The sequence below is a fragment of the Balaenoptera physalus genome (assembly GCF_965194825.1).
Source record: "Balaenoptera physalus genome assembly, chromosome: 7".
Classification (NCBI taxonomy): domain Eukaryota; kingdom Metazoa; phylum Chordata; class Mammalia; order Artiodactyla; family Balaenopteridae; genus Balaenoptera; species Balaenoptera physalus.
Genome location: NC_138886.1, coordinates 91,665,644 through 91,671,643, shown reverse-complemented (window position 1 = coordinate 91,671,643; position 6,000 = coordinate 91,665,644).

Sequence of the window (6,000 nt, the reverse complement as noted above, 5' to 3'; positions counted from 1 at the left end):
GCAAGAGGGTTCCCTTTTCTCCACACCCCCTCCAGCATTTATTGTTTCTAGATTTTTTGATGATGGCCATTCTGACTGGTGTGAAATGATATCTCCTTGTAGTTTTGATATGCATTTCTCTAATGATTAATGATGTTGAGCATTCTTTCATGTGTCTGTTGGCAATCTGTATATCTTCTTTGGAGAAATGTCTCTTTAGGTCTTCTGCCCATTTTTGGATTGGGTTGTTTGTTTTTTTGTTATTGAGCTGCATGAGCTGCTTGTAAATTTTGCAGATTAATCCTTTGTCAGTTGCTTCATTTGCAAATATTTTCTCCCATTCTGAGGGTTGTCTTTTGGTCTTGTTTATGGTTTCCTTTGCTGTGCAAAAGCTTTTAACTTTCATTAGGTCCCATTTGTTTATTTGTGTTTTTATTTCCATTTCTCTAGGGGCTGGGTCAAAAAAGGATCTTGTTGTGATTTATGTCATAGAGTGTTCTGCCTATGTTTTCCTCTAAGAGTTTGATAGTGTCTGGCCTTACATTTAGGTCTTTAATCCATTTTGAGTTTCTTTTTGTGTATGGTGTTAGGGAGTGTTGGAATTTCATACTTTTACATGTACCTGTCCAGTTTTCCCAGCACCACTTATTGAAGAGGCTGTCTTTTCTCCACTGTATATGCTTGCCTCCTTTATCAAAGATAAGGTGACCATATGTGCATGGGTTTATCTCTGGGCTTTCTATCCTGTTCCATTGATCTATGTTTCTGTTTTTGTTCCAGTACCATACTGTCTTGATTACTGTAGCTTTGTAGTATAGTCTGAAGTCAGGGAGCCTGATTCCTCCAGCTTCGTTTTTCGTTCTCAAGATTGCTTTGGCTATTCGGGGTCTTTTGTGTTTCCATACAAATTGTGAAATTTTTTGGTCTAGTTCTGTGAAAAATGCCAGTGGTAGTTTGATAGGGATTGCACTGAATCTGTAGATTGCTTTGGGTAGTAGAGTCATTTTCACAATGTTGATTCTTCCAATCCAAGAACATGGTATATCTCTCCATCTATTTGTATCATCTTTAATTTCTTTCAGCAGTGTCTTATAATTTTCTGCATACAGGTCTTTTGTCTCCTTAGGTAGGTTTATTCCTAGATACTTTATTCTTTTTGTTGCGATGGTAAATGGGAGTGTTTTCTTAATTTCACTTTCAGATTTTTCATCACTAGTGTATAAGAATGCCAGAGATTTCTGTGCATTAATTTTGTATCCTGCTACTTTACCAAATTCATTGATTAGCTCTAGTAGTTTTCTGGTAGCATCTTTAGGATTCTCTCTGTATATTATCATGTCATCTGCAAACAGTGACAACTTTACTTCTTCTTTTCTGTTTTGGATTTCTTTTTCTTCTCTGATTGCTGTGGCTAAAACTTCCAAAGCTATGTTGAATAATAGTGGTGAGAGTGGGCAACCTTGTCTTGTTCCTGATCTTAGTGGAAATGGTTTCAGTTTTTCACCATTGAGGACGATGTTGGCTGTGGGTTTGTCATATATGGCCTTTATTATGTTGAGAAAAGTTCCCTCTATGGCTACTTTCTGCAGGGTTTTTATCATAAATGGGTGTTGAATTTTGTCAAAAGCTTTCTCTGCATCTATTGAGATGATCATATGATTTTTCTCCTTCAATTTGTTAGTATGGTGTATCACGTCGATTGATTTGTGTATATTGAGGAATCCTTGCATTCCTGAAATAAACCCCACTTGATCATGGTGTATGATCCTTTTAATGTGCTGTTGGATTCTGTTTGCTAGTATTTTGCTGAGGATTTTGCATCTATGTTCATCACTGATATTGGCCTGTAGTTTTCTTTCTTTGTGACATCTTTGTCTGGTTTTGGTATTAGGGTGATGGTGGCCTCGTAGAATGAGTTTGGCAATGTTCCTCCCTATGCTATATTTTGGAAGAATTTGAGAAGGATAGGTGTGAACTCTTCTCTAAATGTTTGATAGAATTTGCCTGTGAAGCCATCTGGTCGTGGGCTTTTGTTTGTTGGAAGATTTTTAATCACAGTTTCAATTTCAGTGCCTGTGATTGGTCTGTTCATATTTTCTATTTCTTCCTGGTTCAGTCTCGGTAGGGTGTGCATTTCTAAGAATTTGTCCATTTCTTCCAGGTTGTCCATTTTATTGGCATAGAGTTGCTTGTAGTAATCTCTCATGATCCTTTGTATTTCTGCAGTGTCAGTTGTTACTTCTCCTTTTTCATTTCTAATTCTATTGATTTGAGTCTTCTCCCTTTTTCTCTTGATGCGTCTGGCTAATGGTTTATCAATTTTGTTTATCTTCTCAAAGAACCAGCTTTTTGTTTTATTGATCTTTGCTATCGTTTCCTTCATTTCTTTTTCATTTATTTCTGATCTGATCTTTATGATTTCTTTCCTTCTGCTAACTTGGGTTTTTTTTTTGTTGTTGTTCTTCTTTCTCTAATTGCTTTAGGTGCAAGGTTAGGTTGTTCATTTGGGACGTTTCCTGTTTCTTAAGGTACGATTGTATTGGTATAAACTTCCCATTAGAACTGCTTTTGCTGCATCCCATAGGTTTTGGGTCGTCGTGTCTCCATTGTCATTTGTTTCTAGGTATTTTTTGATTTCCTCTTTGATTTCTTCAGTGATCACTTCGTTATTAAGTAGTGTATTGTTTATCCTCCATTTGTTTGTATTTTTTCCAGATCTTTTCCTGTAAGTGATATCTAGTCTCATAGCGTTGTGGTCAGAAAAGATACTTGATACGATTTCAATTTTCTTAAATTTACCAAGGCTTGATTTGTGACCCAAGATATGATCTATCCTGGAGAATGTTCCATGAGCACTTGTGAAAAATGTGTATTTTGTTGTTTTTGGATGGAATGTCCTATAAATATCCATCAAGTCCATCTTGTTTAATGTATGATTTAAAGCTTGTGTTTCCTTATTTATTTTCATTTTGGATGACCTTTCCATTGGTGAAAGTGAGGTGTAAAAGTCCCCTACTATGATTTTGTTACTGTCGATTTCCCCTTTCATGGCTGTTAGTATTTGTCTTATGTATTGAGGTGCTCCTATGTTGGGTGCATAAATATTTACAATTATTATATCTTCTTCTTGGATCAATCCCTTGATCATTATGTAGTGTCCTTATTTGTCTCTTGTAATAATCTTTATTTTAAAGTCTATTTTGTCTGATATGAGAATTGCTACTCCAGCTTTCTTCTGATTTCCATTTGCATGGGATATCTTTTTCCATCCCCTCACTTTCAGTCTGTATGTGTCCCTAGGTCTGAAGTGGGTCTCTTGTAGACAGCATATATATGGGTTTTGTTTTTGTATCCATTCAGCCAGTCTGTGCCTTTTGGTGGGAGCATTTAATCCATTTACATTTAAGATAATTATCGATATGTATGTTCCTATTCCCATTTTCTTAAGTGTTTTGGGTTTGTTATTGTAGGTGTTTTCCTTCTCTTGTGTTTCTTGCCTAGAGAGGTTCCTTTAACATTTGTTGTAAAGCTGGTTTGGTGGTGCTGAACTCTCTCAGCTTTTGCTTGTCTGTAAAGGTTTTAATTTCTCCATCAAATCTGAAGGAGATACTTGCTGGGTAATCTTGGTTGTAGGTTTTTCTCCTTCATCACTTTAAATATGTCCTGCCACTCCCTTCTGACTTGCAGAGTTTCTGCTGAAAAATCAGCTGTTAACCTTATGGGGATTCCCTTGTGTGTTATTTGTTGTTTTTCCCTTGCTGCTTTTAATATGTTTTCTTTGTATTTAATTTTTGATAGTTTGATTAATATGTGTCTTGGCGTGTTTCTCCTTGGATTTATCCTGTTTGGGACTCTCTGTGCTTCCTGGACGTGATTAACTATTTCCTTTCCCATATTAGGGAAGTTTTCAAATATAATCTCTTCAAATATTTTCTCAGTGCCTTTCTTTTTCTCTTCTTCTTCTGGGACCCCTATAATTCGAATGTTGGTGCGTTTAATGTTGTCCCAGTGGTCTCTGAGACTGTCCTCAGTTCTTTTCATTCTTTTTTCTTTATTCTGCTCTGCAGTAGTTATTTCCACTATTTTATCTTCCAGGTCACTTATTTGTTCTTCTGCCTCAGCTATTCTGCTATTGATCCCTTCTAGAGTATTTTTAATTTCATTTATTGTGTTGTTCATCATTGCTTGTTTCCTCTTTAGTTCTTCTAGGTCCTTGTTAAATGTTTCTTACATTTTCTGTATTCTATTTCCAAGATTCTGGATCATCTTTACTATCATTATTCTGAATTCCTTTTCAGGTAGCCTGCCTATGTCCTCTTCATTTGTTAAGTCTGGTGTGTTTTTACCTTGCTCCTTCATTTGCTGTGTGTTTTTCTGTCTTTTCATTTTGCTGATCTTACTGTGTTTGGGGTCTCCTTTTCACAGGTTGCAGGTTCCTAGTTCCCGTTGTTTTTGGTGTCTGTCCCCAGTGGCTAAGGTTGATTCAGTGGGTTGTGTAGGTTTCCTGGTGGAGGGGAGTAGTGCCTGTGTTCTGGTGGATGAGGCTGGATCTTGTCTTTCTGGTGGGCAGGTCCACATCTGGTGGTGTTTTGGGGTGTCTGTGGCCTTATTATGGTTTTAGACAGCCTCTCTGCTAATGGATGGGGCTGTGTTCCTGTCTTGCTAGTATTTTGGCATAGGGTGTCCAGCACTGTAGCTTGCTGGTCGTTGAGTGAAGCTGGGTCTTGGTGTTGAGATGGAGATCTCTGGGAGATTTTCGTCGTTTGTTATTATGTGGAGCTGGAAGGTCTCTTGTGGATCAGTGTCCTGAAGTTGGCTTTCCCACCTCAGTGGCACAGCCCTGATGCCTGGCTGGAGCACCAAGAGCCTGTCCTCCACACGGCTCAGAATAAAAGGGAGAAAAAATAGAAAGAAAGAAAGAAAGATGGTAAAATAAAAGAAAGTTATTAAAATAAAAAAAATTATTAAAAAAATTTTTAAAAAGTAAAAAAAAAAAAAAAACAAAAAACAAAAAACAAAACCGGATGGACAGAACCCTAGGACAAATGGTTAAAGCAAAGCTATACAGACAAAATCTAACACAGAAGCATACACATACACACTCACATAAAGAGGAAAAGGGGAGAAAATAATGTATCTTGTTCCCAAAGTCCACCACCTCAATTTGGGATGATTCGTTGTCTATTCAGGTATTCCACAGATGCAGGGTACATCAAGTTGACTGTGGAGATTTCATCCGCTTCTCCTGAGGCTGCTGGGAGAAATTTCCCTTTCTCTTCTTTGTTCGCACAGCTCCTGGGATTCAGCTTTGGATTTGAACCCGCCTCTGTGTGTAGGTCGCCTGAGGACGTCTGTTCTTCGCTCAGACCGGACAAGGTTAAAGGAGCAGCTGATTTGGTGGCTCTGGCTCACTCAGGGCCAGGGGGAGGGAGGGGTACAGATGCGGGCGAACCTGCGGCAGCAGAGGCTGGCGTGACGTTGCTCCAGCCTGAGGCGCGCCGTGCGTTCTCCCGGGGAAGTTGTTGCTGGATAACGGGACCCTGGCAGTGGCGGGCTGCACAGGCTCCCGGGAGGGGAGGTGGGGATAGTGACCTGTGCTCACACACAGCCTTCTTGGTGGCGGCAGCAGCAGCCTTGGCGTCTCATGCCCATCTCTGGGGTCCGCGCTGATAGCCGCAGCTCGCGCCCGTCTCTGGAGCTCCTTTAAGCAGCGCTCTTAATCCCCTCTCCTCGCACACCAGGAAACAAAGGGGCAAGTAAAAGTCTCTTGTCTCTTCGGCATCTCCAGACTTTTCCCGGACTCCCTCCAGGCTAGCTGTGGTGCGCTAACCCCTTCAGGCTGTGTTCACGCTACCAACCCCAGTCCTCTCCCTGGGATCCGACTGAAGCCCGAGCCTCAGCTCCCAGCCCCCGCCCGCCCCGGCGGGTGAGCAGACAAGCCTCTCCTCCAGGAGAGTGCTGGTCGGCACCGATCCTCTGTGCGGGAATCTCTCTGCTTTGCCCTCCGCACCCCTGTTGCTG